The following is a 17,363-nucleotide window of genomic DNA, read 5'->3' on the forward strand; positions in this document are numbered from 1 at the left end:
CCAGCACTCGAAACATGAAATCCTTAATGACATGTCATTCGTATCCTAAGAATTTTTACGGTTCAAACGGGATTATTTATCCATCAATTACTCAAACATCAATTTACACGTATTTTCAAGCCAGTTTATGAATAACACAATATAATCGATAATTAATCAAACTATCGTTAATAAGATTATAATTTATACGAACTTGTCTCGATAACTATAGTTGTAGAAGTAGAATTAGAGACTATCCACAGCTTTCGCCTTTCCTCGATTTAAATCTAGTTGTTGTTTATCTTGACCTAAATAAATAATTTCATTCAATTAAGTACTTCAATTAACCTCACATATTCAATTCAATCTTTAATTCGTATAATCATAAAATTACAAAATTACCCCTTTTATTTTAACTTTTTTACACTTTAGTCCTTAAGCTCATAACTTGAAATTTAACTATTTTAACCTAAACCCATGTTAATTGGTTCTACAAAGGACCTTGGAACAGCCCATAATTACCAACAATTCACATTAAAACCATGGATTTTTACACTTTTAACAATTTAATCCCTAATCCCAAATTCATCAAAAACCACTTAACAAAACAAGTTTGTATAACAACAAGATTGATAATACATCAATTAACATCAAAACACATTCAAAAGAAATCATGGAAAGTCCCTCAAACTTTAACAATTTTGCAAATTAACCCATGGGCTACCGAGACTAAGCTAAAACGAACTCAAAAACATAAAAATCAATAAAAATGGGACTTGAAAACCTACCATGCCCAAGATACAAATGATTGAATGCTCCAAGCTCCCTTTCTAATGGTGATTTTGGTCAAAGGTTGATGAAATGAGGAAGATGATGATATTTGGCTTAACTAACTTTATGTTTATTTACTAATTTACCATATTACCTTTATTATTAATAAAAAATTTCAATTAAACATTGTCAATAGCTATCCACTAACTTAATTATTGTATAATTACCATCTAAGTCCATTAATTTACCTTTACATAGTCATTTAGTTCTTTTAACTAATAGAATTCAACTTTTGCACCTTTTTCAATTTAGTTATTTTTACTTAATTAGCCATTTAAACTTCAAAATTTCTCAACAAAACTTTAATACAACTTTAATATAACCTCATAGACCTTAAATAAATATTAAATAATGACTCACTTATTAGATTTGTGGTCCCGAAACCATTGTTTCTGACACTACTAAAAACGAGTTGTTACAACATCATTTCTTCATTTTAGAATCCCTATGAAGTTCTGGATGATATGTCAAATATATAAGACATGATATGCTTGTGGTTACCCTAAACATTCCCCAAATTCCGTATTGTAGCTAGAATTCTTGTGGCTTCATCAGATATCAAACACAATCCCTTAATATTTTGAGCCATATATAATCATAAATACGTTAGAAAGAATGCCTAAGCCTCCTCCATCTCTTTCTCTACCAAGGAAAAAGAGGATCAACATTTTTATTCCAATCCTAAGAAACAACCACCAACAGTTTCTTCTTGTACTTACCATAGAAGAATGTGTCATTTTTGAACAATGGGTTTAAAGTCTAAAAAACTTCAATAAGTAACTTGAATGTTTAGAATAAACGATGAAATATATGCGTTCCTTAAACAAAATTAGTAGCTAGTTGTACGATTGCACCCGATCATCATATAATCACCTTATAAACTTTTACTTCACCTACCATGCTTTTTTGTATGAGATGGGATAATGATATCTACTCCGAATCTCGAGAATTAAAACTAAAACGGGCATGTGCAAATTTGATACAACCAATGCAATGATGGAATCACAAATTAAGCTATAATCTAATTTTGAATGATCTTTCAATACCCTTGTTCAAACGCAAATATGTGGGTTGTTATATTTGTAAATTTTCCACATATGTTTCTTTCGTATATAGGCTACTCAAATCAGTTACATGCATACCTAGTCATATTTAATGCATTTACATACATAATCGTTAGCATTGACTCTATGATATTGAAATTTGATGACTATAATGTTGTAATCCTCAGTTCTTCTAGTTGTACGATTGCACCCGATCATCATATAATCACCTCATAAACTTTTACTTCACCTACCATGCTTTTTTGTATGAGATGGGATAATGATATCTACTCCGAATCTCGAGAATTAAAACTAAAACGGGCATGTGCAAATTTGATACAACCAATGCAATGATGGAATCACAAATTAAGCTATAATCTAATTTTGAATGATCTTTCAATACCCTTGTTCAAACGCAAATATGTGGGTTGTTATATTTGTAAATTTTCCACATATGTTTCTTTCGTATATAGGCTACTCAAATCAGTTACATGCATACCTAGTCATATTTAATGCATTTACATACATAATCGTTAGCATTGACTCTATGATATTGAAATTTGATGACTATAATGTTGTAATCCTCAGTTCTTCTCTTCATAACATCTTTCGATGGAAAAAGTAGTCTGAATGTGAGCTCACCATTGTCATCAATTGGAGGGTAATTCAAATCAAATAGTTCATGAGCATATACGGGAAATTCATGGCCACAAGTGTGGACACCTAACATCCAATAATAGCATAGCAATATATATATATGTACAATGATTGTGACTCATTCAGATAGAAACTATTGGTTCGTCTTACAACTTAAGATCATTGGCAACTACAGCTTTAACATCAACTTCTTTCTAGGCTTGGGCTTTGGCTTTAGTGAAGTCACTAAAGTCATCATATGTGATTTTCCCAATCTCCAAAATCAAATCTTTAAAGATCATTTAGAGAAGAACTGAGGCTAACGGGTAGGGCAGACTGTGCATCGGCAATCCAATGGGGTGAAGCTTGCCCTCTCTTCTGACCATCTAACTGCATGGCATGTTCCTTACTGAACCTTTTTTCGTCACCTTCAAGAACTAAACTACATAAGTATTCGGCATTTGCAGGCTCTGTACATTAAACCATTTTTGAGAATGCGCTTTCTCTGTTAACTATCAGTTCCTTTGGAGTATTGTGTTCTAGAACCTGAAAAAGCAACATCAAAAGTTATCTAGTCACCAGTAATGAGTATCTTTGTTTTTATTCCCTAATCCAAAGGTAACTTAATCAAGCACAGTAAAGTATATAGTTGGTAAATATTTTCCAAGTCACTCTGAGAATGGAGTCAATCTTGCCTTGAAGATATCATACAACTACAAGCAATCTATTAAATGAGATGGAAATTTTGCAAAAAGGAAAAGAAGCCAGAAATATGAAGGAATAACACAAGTGAGAAGGAGCACCTAACCAGCATCAAGTACAAGAATCCGGTCATAGTTAATGATGGTATTTATTCTGTGAGCAATAATCAGGATGGTGCAAGATTTGAATTCTTCACGAATGTTTTCTGGATAAAAACATCAGTCTTAACATCCACTGCCACAGTTGCTTCATCAAGAACCGGAATCTTTGACCTTCGCAACAATGCTCGGGCAAGACACAAAAATTATCTTTGCCCAATACTAAAATTCTCCCCACCCTCCAAAATCTTGAGGCAGACGATGAGAATATTATATCAACACTTGACTTCTTGCTTTGATTAATTTATACATAATTTTCTTCATTGACAAAATGTTATACATATTAAAGTTTACTTTAAATACCATTCAAAGCTTAATAGACATAGAGTTCGAGCAAATATTTGTAGAAACACATGATTTCCTTTTTATTTTTGACTATTTTTCTGTTTAATACCTCTGCATTCACACCAAAAGAGTTCCTCAAGATGACATCCTTCAAATGTGCCCTTTCTAAAGCCTCCCAAAGGTCATCATCATTGTGCTCATTAAATGGATCCAAGTTTAATCGCACAGTTCCTGGATAAATTAAAAATGACCATTAAGATGAGAAACTTTAATGTTGGATGATATTCTCTAGCAAATATTGTGCCATAAAGCATAATAATTTAAAACATAAAACGAGAACTAGGTCGAGAACACTCAAGAGTAGGGGATTGTAGTATGATATTAAAAACCTTCTGCACGTCTGTCAGTCCAAATCTGGCAAGATCACAACCATCAATCAAGATTCTTCCTTTTTCCAACTCTACAATTCCAAACAAAGTATACAACATGCTGGATTTCCCCGCACCAGTTCTTCTAACTATCCCTAGCTTCTCACTTGGAGAAATAATAAAGGACAATCCACACAGGATCGGTGGAAGTTGAGGTTTATAACGTAGGACAACATCATCAAAGTGAATTGACCCAGATGATGGCCAACCAGATGGAGGACTGCGGTTCTCAATTACGTTTGGAGCCTCTAGAGGAAAATTGATATATGTACCCACACGTTCCACAGCATTCAAGCTGTTCTCAGCTTTGCTTGCTTGTCTTAAAACACCAATCAATAGCCTAGTGATATTTAGTGTATAACTGAGAAGTAGACCCATTGTTCATGCAAATGCTGCCTTGTTTTCTACTCTTCCATTTTGCAGAAGAGTGACGGTTGCTGTTAACCAAATAATGAGGCCTCCTAAAGTTTCTAATCTTATAGCCAGCCAATGATTTGAACTAGTTTTTGCCAGCGTGAATCTGATATTATTATCCATGGACCTCCCAATAACATTGGCAATCTGATCATAAGCTCTGTATGCACGAATGGATGAGAAGGCATCGAATGCTTCTCTAAATTGTGCATAAATAGGTGATCTAGTAATAGAATCTAAGCGTTTTACTTCACAAGATGTGCTCGGCAAAAGCAAATGGTTATTGAAATTTGTGAAGAGAATATATGTGCTAGAAGAAAGATAATAATTAGTAAAGAATACTTAAATTTCACGAAACTAAGGTAGAATACTTGCTTATATACATACTGAACTAGGAAAATAAAATGGCATTTACAGATCACAAATTGAGTGAAAATTATGATGCTGGAAAGAAGTCTCAACTTTCAACCTATGTTATTTGGACATTCAATTTCCCAAAGTACCAGCGTCCAAAAAATACTCAAACATGGTATGAGGTCTAGTCCTCCAAATATATGGAAAAATTTAGAAAAAAATTGAGCATAGACATATACAAGGAACACACCCCTGAGTCTAGGGAATATAGATCTCTGGTAATTAGAAAGTATTTTTTCTTAAATTTCCACATGTAACTAACAATTATGGAGCATACCTGATAATATAGATAGGCTGCATAAAACAAGATGAGAAGTGGCATGATGGCCCAAAACGAAAATATGCTCACGATGCTTATGAGTGTAAAAGTTGAAAGAAGTTGCCACAACTGATTCAAAAACATATCCATAGAAGTGACAACTAAAATATGTGTAACCCATATATTTTGGGATATATTTTAAATTTATTTAGGTAGATAAATCTTAGAATAAATCATTTGAGATATTCTAAGAATATTTTATTTTATCTTTTAGTAGTTTATTAGAATAAGGGAATTATTTTCCTTATCTTTTAGTACTTTATTAAAATAAGGGAATTATTATCCCAATTAAGTTATGACTCTTTTCTCTATATAAATTCAGTTGTTTAGTTAATAAAATATAGAACAGTTTTATTAAATGCTCTCTTGAAAACTTTCATGGCATTTGAGCTAGGTTATCTCTAGTAGCATCATGGTTAAAATAGCCTTCATTGGAGATAAAAGATCCAACAATCAAACAGAGGAAGAAAGTTTTACAGTTGAAACTACTAATGAAAATTATGCGGGCCAAAGTTCTCTAGAAGGGTCTCCATTCACTAAGGAACAACTAAAGCATCTACACAAGCTTTTTCAATCACCATAATTTCGGATGAATTCTTATCTTCCTAACTCATCCAATAATCTTTCTTCCTCCTTTGCCCAACTAGGTACTAATTTTTCTATTTTTTTAGTGCCAAGCCTTGTAAAACAAACACGTGGATCGTTGATTCTAGAGCTAGTGATCACATGACTATTAGTCATTTTCTTTTTTCAACTTACACACCTTGTGCAGGAAACAAAAAAATCAAAGTAGTAGATGGGTCGTTCTCGGGAATAGCCAGGAAAGGCACTATTAAAATTTCTCCTTCCTTGGTTTTACATGATGTTTTACATGTGCCAAATCTAGCTTGTAATCTCATATCGGTCAATAAATTATCCCAATCCTCGAATTGTCATGTTATATTTGACTCATCTATGTGTAAATTTTAGGACATAGTCTCGGGTAAGATGATTCGCAATGCTAAAAAATCTGGTGGAATTTACTTTCTTGACGACGACCATCTAAGTCAACCAACAACTACTTTATGTTTAAATTTTACTTCTAGTTTTGATAAGGTTATGATTTGGCATTATAGGCTTGGACATCTTAATTTTTACTATTTAATATATTTGTTACTTGATCTATTTAAAAATAAAAGTCCTTCATATAATTGTGAATTTTGTGAATTGGCTAAACATCATCGATCATTCTTCCCACCTCAAAAATGTAAAGCTTCCAAACCTTTTTCGTTAATTCATAGTGATGTTTGGGGACTTTCAAGAGTCTCAACCTTTTCAGGAAAACGTTGGTTTGTCACATTTATTGATGATACTCGCATTTGTTGGGTGTTTTCATGAAAAGATAAGTCTGAAGTTAAAAATGTGAGAATAGAAGTACTTCGGAGTGACAATGGTGGGGAATTTTTTAGTGACCAAATAGGTGTTTTCTTAACCAAACATGGTATAGTCCACCAAAGCTCTTGTACAAATACACCACAACAAAATGGGGTTGCAGAAAGAAAAAATCGACATCTTTTGGAAGTAATTAGAGCCTTGATGTTCACTAGTCAGGTACCACATTATCTTTAGGGTGAATCCATGTTAACAGTTACATATCTTATTAATAAAATGCCTAGTAAAACTCTAAACTATAGAACTCATACTATAGAACTCATTTCAATCTCTTTAAAGATAACTTTCCTAACTCTAAATTGATCATAGATTTACCCCTCCAAGTTTTTGGGTGTAGTGTTTTTGTTCATCTTCACAACCAAGGTAAACTAGATCCTAGAGCAAAAAAATGCGTCTTTATTGGCTATGCTTCTAGTAAAAAGGGTTACAAATGTTACGATCCAATTGATAGGAAGATTTTTGTTACCATGGATGTCACATTTGTTGACACGCAATCTTACTTTGATTCTAATCTTCAGAGAGGGAATTATAGTAAGGAAGATTCTATAATTGATCAAGAAAACACTAAGAATATACAACATAGGGATTCTAATAATAGGGAGGGTGAATTTATGATTAACACAAAAATTAATGATGTTAATGTTGTTAATAAAAAGGAGTATGAAGGTGTAGAGTCTGATCATGAGAATAAAGAACAAACAAATGAGTTAATTGTCATGAGAATAAAGAACAAACAAATGAGTTAATTCTTTACTCAAGAAGAAATCGAAATCAAGAAAGTGGAATCACCAGATTCATCACCAAGAATCCAACCCACAAGATCTTGTCAAAAGTTCAGGTAAAGCTCATAATCCAACCAATGAATTTTCTGATTTAGATATTCCAATTGCTAAAAGAAAAGGTGTTAGAAATGTTGTCAAATATCCCATGTCTAACTTTGTATCCTATAAAGCCTTGTCTTCGACATTCTCAACCTTTGTTTCGTGTCTTGATACTGTGAAAATACTCAAAAATTTGAAATATGTTTTACAAGTTCCTGAGTGGAAGGAGGCTATTTTAGAGGAGATGCGCGCTCTTGAAAACACAGGTACATGAGAAACAGTGGAATTACCTGTAGAGAAGAAAACTGTGGGCTGTAAATGTGTGTTCACAACCAAATTCAAACCGGATGGATCTTTAGATAGATACAAAGCCCGACTGGTGGCTAAAGGGTACATTCAAACATACAGGATAGTTTATCTTGAAACATTTACTCCAGTAGCCAAATTAAATTATGTTAGAGTTTTTTTATCAATTGCTATTAATCTTGGTCCTTACAGCAACTAGATGTGAAGAATGCTTTCCTAAATGGGAAACTTGAAGAATAAGTTTACATGGATCCTCTTCAGGTTTTGAAGAAAAATTTGGAACTGGAGTATGTAAGCTCAGGAAATCTTTGTATGGTTTAAAGTGGTCTCCTCGAGCTTGGTTTGAACGGTTCACTCAAGTTGTTAAAAAACAAGGTTACTCACAAGGGCAAGCTGATCACACAATGTTCTATCAACACTCACAAAGAGGTAGAATAGCAATTATTATAGTTTATGTCGATGCTATCATTCTTACAGGAAATGGTGTGGATGAAATAAGGCGTCTCAAGGAGCATCTAGCAATGGAGTTTGAGATCAAAGACTTGGGTCCTTTAAAATACTTTCTTGGATTGGAAGTTGCTCGATCAAAGAAGGGTCTTGTGGTCTCTCAGAAAAAAATATGTGATTAATCTTTTAAAAGAGGCTAGGATGAGTGGTTACCACCTAATTGACACACCAATTGATCCAAATGTAAAATTTGGAAAAAAAGAAGGTTGATTAGTTGATAAAAGACAGTACCAAAGATTAGTTAGTAAGTTCATTTACTTATTGTTGACACAACTTTTTGAATGAAACGGGGTCGACTTGGATTTTGAAAAACAAAAACGAAAACGGGAGTCGCCACCAATCCTTTTTGATAAGGTGTGATCGGATCACCTTGAAAAGTGGTTGTTTTTAATAAACAATTTAATTTTAGTAAAACAACGATTTTGGTCAACGAAATTTAGAAAAAAGGGTTTGGGAGTCGGTTACATACGAGGAAGGATTAGCACCCTCGTAACGCCCAAAATTGGTACCTAGTTGACTACTTGATGTCTTGGTGTCGAAAATTAAAAACTCGAAAAGAATTTAAAAATACGATCCCTCTTTATATTGTGTTATTTTAAAGTTACTCGAATAAATTTAAATGGAAAATGCCTCCTTATCTCGAAGTAACAAGATGTCACATCCAGTAAGTTAGGACACGACACCTCATATTTTTGAGAGTAAGCTTGCCTTTTATTTTCTTATTTAAACCTCATTTATTTCAATTTTAAAAGGATATTCGATAATTAGGATCAACACGAGAAAGTTCGAAGCCCAGTAAGTTAGGGCACGATTTCTCGAATTTTCTAAATACGGAATATTGCCTTTATTTTTAAAATTTTATGTGTTTGAAAATTTAAAAGGATATTTTACTATTTAGGTTTAACGAGAAAATCGAGACCCAGTAAGTTAGGGTACAATTTCTCGAATTTCCAAAATGTAAAATATTGTCTTATTTGAAATTTTTATTTTTTGAATAATAGCGTGTACAACATTTGAACGAAATACGTTTATTTTATTCATGACGAAACATAAAAGTTTATTATAAATATATAAAAATCGAGCGCAACTTTTGAAGTGATGAAATGGAATGATAATGGAGCATGAAATATCAACTTACGAATAAAATGATACATTAATGCATGGCAATAATATGAAAACATGAAGAAGCTAATTATAGAACATATGCAAGCAACAATCACGTGATGCACATCATTTTAATACTAACATTAACAAATAGAAGAAAACAAGACAAAATATCATGCAAAAACAATTTAAAGTAAATAACAATTTAAAATAAATAATTTACAAGAACAAATCAAGAATAAATAATAAAAGGCATCAAAAATATATATAGTATATAAAAGCTTAAAGTGAATATTAATAGTTTAAAACAAATAAATAAAAGGCATACCACAATTTTTTGGGATATATATATATATATAGGAATTTAAAAGAGTATGTACATATAATGATTTAAAATAAATAATATATTAAAAGAATTAAATAAATAGTATGCAAAACAGTTTATAATAAACGATAAATAGGAAACTTAAAACAAATAATAATAAAGGAAACCCCGTTTTAAAATGATAAACAAAAGATAAAATAAAATAAATGGACTAGGGATGATACTGAAACCAAACTAGAATCTGGGGGTTTTAATTGCAAAAACCATAAACAGGTCACAAGGGATTAAAATGGCGCGCGCGCGAAGAATGAAGGACTAATCGAGCAATATACCCCAGTCCTAGAGTGCAACATTTCAGCGCAAAGGACCATACATGGTCAAAGGACCTAATTGAAGCAGAAACAAAAATCGCGGCCCAAATTAAAAAAATAAAAAGGTCATATTGCACTTCAACACAATATGGAGGGACCGAATGCGTAAATTACCCATTAGGGCAAAGAGGCGCTGGTCACCCCCATTAAACGACGCCGTTTTAATTACTATAAAAACCAAATTTTTTTTGCTTTTTTCTGCTGTTTCATTTGCTGTCAAAGAACACAAAAAAGTAAAAGGAGGTCCCCTTTCTCTGCTAGGGTTTTAGACCAGGAACCCAGCCGCCGTCACGCCTCCACTGCCCGGTGGCTGGAGCCTTGCGAGGGCGTCTCCCACCCGCGCGTTGGAGCGCGTTCAGAGACCAAGGCCCTGAAATGGGAAACGGGGAGAAAATGGAAAGCCCCTGCCCCCTCCTTAACCCGCCTTCGGGAACGGCGAAGAGCCAATGACGACGTCGGATTCAGGGGCCGATTCAAGTGAGTTGATTCCTTTTCCCCTTTTTTTATCTTCTTTGTTAATTGTTTTGAAATAGATTAAAAAGAGAAAAGGAAAAATAGATAATAAAAAAATATAAAAAACGGAAAGAACAGTTTTAAAAAAACAACCTTTAGAACTTTAATTTCTGACTTCGATTTTACCGATGTCTGTTGGTAAAAAAATCTACAACGATAGTATCTTGGCCTTTATAGCCACGTTACAACCCTTTGATTTCTATTTTCTTTGTCGTTTTGTTGTTTGGTTTGTTCTGCTGTTGTGTGTAGTCTTGGTTTGTAGGTGTCAGGAGGCTGGTGATTGGCGAGTGGCAGCGGTGTGGGGTGGTGGGCATGCGCAGAAGGTGGCAGCAACAACATGCGGCTAGGGTTTCTTTTTGTGTTTGAAAGCTGGTGTAATTTGGGCCAGTTGGGTTTAGGGTTAATTTTGGGTAGTGGGCTAGTATTGTAATTTGGGCTTGTGGGTTCTAATGGACTGTAATTTTTTTATTTATTTTTGGGTTGGTTGGTTTTGCTAGTGGGCCGGGCAGAAAATGGGTCTTACAGCTGCCCCTCTTTGCTCGTTGTCGTGTAACGAGAATAGAACAAAGACTAAGAAAGACCAATTTTGCCCGGTCTCGCCGAGTCTTGACTCCTTGGTGCCTTTCTTCTTCAAGTAGCCTCACTCTAGTCCACTGCGTCTTATTACTTTGATCTACTCTACTGTAACTCTATGGGGATGAGATTTGTGGTTTTAATCCGCTCCACTGCAACATCAGGGAGATAGGATTGGTTTTTTTCTGCCTGCTCCACTACTGCTTAGGGAGATAAGATCTATGGTTTTAATCCGCTCCACCGCAACTTCAGGGAGATAGGATTGGATTTTTCTGTCTGCTCCACTACTGCTTAGGGAGATAAAACTTGATGCGATCTGCTCCACTACTGCTTAAGGAGATAAGATCTGTGGTTTTAATCCGCTCCACTGCAACTTTAGGGAGATAGGATTGGTTTTTTTCTGTCTGCTCCACTACTGCTTAGGGAGATAAGACTTGATGCGACCTACTCTACTACTACTTAGGGAGATAAGATCTGTGGTTTTAATCCGCTCCACTACAACTTCAAGGAGATAGGATTAGTTTTTTTCAAATTGACTGCAATGTCGGGGAACAAGATTCGCCGTCGTAGCTTCAATCTATTCCACTGCACCGTCAGGGAAGTAAGATTCACCGTTGCGGCTTCAATATTTTTAATTGCAATGTCGGGGAAGCAAGATTCACCGTTGTATCTTTAATCTGCTCCACTGCATTGCCAGGGAAGTAAGATTCGCCGTTGCGGCTCTAATCTTTTAAATTGCAATGTCAGAGAAGCAAGATTCACCGTCGTAGCTTTAATCTGCTCTACTGCACCGCCAGGGAGGTAAGATTCGCCGTTGTGGCTTCAATCTTTTTAATTGTAATGTCGGGGAAGCAAGATTCGCTGTCGTAGCTTCAATCTGTTCCACTGCACCGCCAGGGAAGTAAGATTCGCCGTTGCGGCTCTAATATTTTAAATTGCAATGTCGGAGAAGCAAGATTTGCCGTCGTAGATTTATTCTGCTCTACTGCACTGCCAGGGAGGTAAGATTCACCGTTGTGGCTTCAATTTTTTAATTGCAATGTCGTGGAAGCAAGATTCACCGTCGTAGCTTTAATCTGCTCCACTGCATCGCCAGGGAAGTAAGATTCGTCGTTACGGCTTCAATCTTTTTAATTGCAATGTCGGGGAAGCAAGATTCGCCGTCGTAGCTTTAATCTGCTCCACTGCATCGTCAGGGAAGTAAGATTCGTCGTTGCGGCTTCAATCTTTTAATTGTAATGTCGGGGAAGCAAGATTCGCCGTTGTAGCTTTAATCTGCTCCACTGCATCACCAGGGAAGTAAGATTCGCTGTTGCGGCTCTAATCTTTTAAATTGCAATGTCAGAGAAGCAAGATTCACCGTCGTAGCTTTAATCTGCTCTACTGCACCGCGAGGGAGGTAAGATTCACCGTTGTGGCTTTAATCTTTTTAATTGCAATGTCGGGGAAGCAAGATTCGCCGTCATAGCTTTAATCTACTCTACTGCACCGCCAGAGAGGTAAGATTTGCTGTTGTGGCTTCAATTTTTTAATTGCAATGTCAGGGAAGCAAGATTCGCCGTCGTAGCTTTAATCTACTCCACTGCATTGCCAGGGAAGTAAGATTCGCCGTTGCGGCTTCAATCTTTTTAATTGCAATGTCGGGGAAGCAAGATTCACCGTCGTAGCTTTAATCTGCTCCACTGCATCGCCAGGGAAGTAAGATTTGCCGTTGCGGCTTCAATCTTTTAATTTGCAATGTCGGGGAAGCAAGATTCACCGTTGCGGCTTCAATATTTTAAATTAAAATTTCAGGGAAGCAAGATTCGTCATTGTAGCTTCAATCTGTTCCACCGCATCGCCAGAGAAGTAAGATTCACCGTTGCGGCTTCAATCTTTTAAATTACAATGTCAGGGAAGCAAGATTCACCGTTATAGCTTCAATCTATTCCACTGCATCGCCAGAGAGATAAGGTTTGATAAGATCTTCTCTACTGCAACTTTAAAGAGATAAGATCTATTTTCTTCGATCTACTTTGCCACCAGTATGGGAAGACAAGATTTACATCTTCGATCCACTTCCTACCAATATAGGAAGATAAGATCTGCATCTTCGATCTACTCCGCCACCAATATGGGAAGACAAGATCTACATCTTCGATCCACTTCCTACCAATATAGGAAGACATGACCTGCTATCTCCGATCTACTTCACGCCAATACATGAAGATAAGATCTGTTTTCTTCGATCTATTTTGCCACCAGTATGGGAAGACAAGATCCGCATTCTTCGATCTACTTCACGCCAATACATGAAGACAAGGTCTGCTTTAATGACTTCAATCCATCCCACTACAACTTCGAGGGTATAGGATCTGTTTCTTTGATCAGTTCTCTGGGGAACATGACCTGCAAAATCCATTTCATGGACCTATTTATGCCTAGTGTTTAGGATGTTATGATTAGAATGAATCAAATGCTCCTAACTAGATGTGTATGAATGATATTTGCATTGAATGATATTTGTATAAATGCAGAATGTCATTTTTTGAGAATGATCATCTTCTACTGCTTAAGTTGTCATTACTCGCTGTTCGTCAATGTTCTATCACTGATGCTTGTTCAGCTGATATCTTTGACAGAAAAATCAAAGAAATAGTCACAATTTAGACTATTCTTTCTCCAATGCTTCTAACCCTTAAGTCAGTTGGTTCTAAACAATAGCCCTATTTCAAGTCCTCGTACTATTTAGAAGCTTTTTAGAGTAATATGCAGAACTCCTTCTGCTTGAATATTATCAGTCCATTAATTGTTATTTCAATGAAAAATGCTTGAAAAAGATTATCAAAACAGACAAGATGAAATTTTATTGAGAGCAAAGCTCGAAATGAATGAATCAATCAAGATAGCAAATTTTGCTAGAATACAAAATGAGAATAAATTAATCAATGTGGCGTATTTTGTCAAAAATACAAAAAATTAATAAAATGAAAATAGGTGCCCCAGATATCGTAGCATGAGCTTCTCTGCTCCAAACTTCTTGAGGACCCTTTTGAACTTGATATGTGTTTAGAAGTCCTAGAAGACTTTATTGATGCCCCAAGATGTAGCATCTCTCCTTTTTATTAATTCAGATAGGACAAGACTACTGCATGCCCCACCTTCGATCAAAATTTGAACTGCCCATTCCTGAGTTTTTAATTCAAAACCCCTTTGGTCTCAAGATGCCCTTTGCGGGTTTTCACCTTAGCCTCTCCTTTTTCTTTTTTCATTCTTCTTTTCTTTTCTTTTCTTTTTTGAGTGAAGTATTTATTTCTTGAATCAGAATTCTCAAGGTTAGGCAATTTCTTACCACCCATCTTAGTCAATATCGACGCTTTTTCAAATATGGCCTTCCACATAAGGTCCTTTCCAGTTTGGCATCCATTTTCTTCTAAAGTCCTTTTGTATGGAAAGGATCTTCTTCGATATCAGGTCCCCCTTAACGAATTTTTTTCGGGGCAAACCTTTTTTGGTGAGCTCGCATCATTCGCTTTTGGTACATTTGACCACGACGGATAGCTTTCAACCTTTTCTCTTCAATCAAGTTCAGCTGATCATATCGGGATTGGACCCATTCTGCTTCGTCCAACTTCAACTCTGACAAGACTCGAAGGGAAGAAATATCACCTTCGATGGGTAGGAATGCCTCTATTCCATATACTAATGAGAAATGAGGTGCCCCGGTAGAGGTTTTTTGTTTTTTTGTCTCTTTTGTTCTTTTTTTGTTTTTGTGTTTTTGGTTTTTATGTTTTTATGTTTTTGTGTTTTTTTACCTCTACTGAACCGTTCATTTTGGGGCGACATGGTCTTAATCTTGAACAGACTGCAAACTTTTGATGTCGTGCCCTTGTTCAAATTCAATACATTGTCTGATATGAGCCTTTTGGCATTCCATACCGATATATGATTTCTTTTTCAGGAATTTACTGACTGTTAGATTTGTGATATCGGCATATGAAGCAGATTTTACCCACTTAGTGAGGTAATTGACGATCATAAAGATGAATTGATGATCGCCAAAACCTTAAACGAGATTGGCTTAATGACATCCGTGCCCCTCATAAAGAAAGTCTATGGAAAAGTCATAACATGAAGAGATGAAGGAGACACGTGAGTCATGTCTCCATAAATTTGGAAATTGTGGTATTTCTTAGTATAACTGATGCAATCCTCTTCCATGGTGGACCAGCAGTACCCATATCTCATGATTCACTTGGCTATCGCAAAATCAATGCATGTGTTCCTCAGACACCCTTATGGACATTTTCTAATACTTTCTTAGCCTCAACAGCATCCACACATCTCGGTAGTTCAGGCATATCTTGATCATATGAAAACATTATTGAATTCTTAGAGTAACTTAATGACATCTCGCTTTGTCTTTGTAGTGATACATGCTCCGATCTTCACCTCTTTCTTTTCTCCTAAGCCCACAATCTCCGTTGATTTTTTGTAAGGTAGGATCTGTTTTTCGACTTGCTCTATCATCCTTAACAAATAAAGAGATAAGCTATAGTCTCAATCATCTTCGAAGTCTTGAGGTTCCTCTAGACACATAACTTGCTCAAAAGAAAGTTCTGAGTCAATAGCAATATCGCTTATATCATTGATATCTGGAGACCTGTTTTAGGGACGAAGGAAGACTCAAAGAGCTTAATGAATCAAAGGATAATTATCTGCATGGTATGAGTATGAATGAAATGAAAGGAACAAAAGAATGTTTGCCAAGACAAAACACAAAGATGCATTTCATTGAAATAAAAAATAGTGGACATGTACCTTTTTCACAAAAGGATTTTCTATTGCTCACAGGCTTAGAGCAATAAGAGTGTTCCAAATATTACCCTAAAATGATCCTAAAAATTACAAGAATCTCCTCCACAGTCCAGTTGTTAAGAACGCCTCTAGGGATGTAAAAACAAAATCCTGATAGTCTTTTTAGTTCCTTCTTCAAAGGCACAAACATCTTTCCTTTCCATATCATCGATATCTTCAAAGAATTCCAATTTTATCATCTATCTGGCTCTGTACTAGAGTTCTGAACTCAATACACTTTTGGATTTTTGGAAATTTATTGTATGCAATGAAATGTAATGTTGATGCATGAATGCAAAAAGGGGTGTTGATCTTGATTCAATTCTATTAGAACAACTTTTCTAGAAAAAAAATCTCTTTACATAAAGTGGATATATATACGGTTTTGCCCTCATAGGCGGAGACATTCGATCCTCTTCTTCATTCGAGCGTTAAGATAAATCTCACGAACTTTTCAAAAGGGATGTCTCTTCTATCTCTTTTTTGCTTCATCCGGGCCACGACTCGTTACTCACTCATCCTCGTGATGTTCGTTGGCTTCTCTTTAAAAAAGTTCAGTGGCTCTCAAATAATCTTTGTCATCTTGAATCCTCAGACAACGGAGCAATAGTTGTGTAGTCCTTCATTAAACTATCATCCTTCTCTTATCACGTTTTCTTGGACTATATTCAGACAACCGTATTGTCATCCACTTTATCAAAAAACCCATTTTCTTATGACAAGCTCTCTATTTAGCAACTGAACGTGAATCAACACCTCTTTTTTATGATGAAAATGCAATGCAATCATAACCAAAAAGACAACAGGTTAGTACAAAGCAAAAGCAAGCAAGAATAAATAGAACACCTACTCGGGTGACCACTAGGGGTTTGAAGTGGTTCTTCCTAGGGTGGGCTCTTAAGTTCACTACATGCGGTTCAGCTCTAAAGTAAAGGCACCCGAACCAGCAGATTCCTTGATCCTCACCCATTATAGGCTCATACAGACCAAGTTCAGTTCAAGGGAATACATTTCCTTATGGCTACACGGAGATGAAAATCTCATGAAGACATAAGTACGGATGTATCCCGGAAGCAATCCACTATCCTACACGGAGGTGAAAACCTCACGAAGGACTAGTTTTTCACTCCCACCTAGAAGGGTGTGACCCATGGTCATGCAATGCAATGCAGTAGTATACCAAGCTTAAACTACAACAGCAATCAAATCACAATGATAAAAACAGAAATAAAGACGAATGAGATGCAATGAAAGGATCATAGATTTAAACCAAATCTTCAATTTTCGACAAAAAGACAAAAAGTAATCAACTCGTGGCTTGACTCTTGTGCTTACTTCCCCAGTGGAGTCGCCAAGCTGTTGACAAC

General features: G+C 35.6%; 1 pseudogene; it reads right to left on the minus strand.

Annotated features, from left to right (window-relative positions):
• Positions 1 to 2,780: 2,780 nt before the first annotated feature.
• The window catches only part of LOC105763167 (ABC transporter C family member 12-like), a 39,636-nt pseudogene continuing 25,053 nt past the window's right edge, over positions 2,781 to 17,363 (minus strand).

The sequence above is a fragment of the Gossypium raimondii genome, chromosome 12 (genome assembly GCF_025698545.1).
Source record: "Gossypium raimondii isolate GPD5lz chromosome 12, ASM2569854v1, whole genome shotgun sequence".
Classification (NCBI taxonomy): Eukaryota; Viridiplantae; Streptophyta; class Magnoliopsida; order Malvales; family Malvaceae; genus Gossypium; species Gossypium raimondii.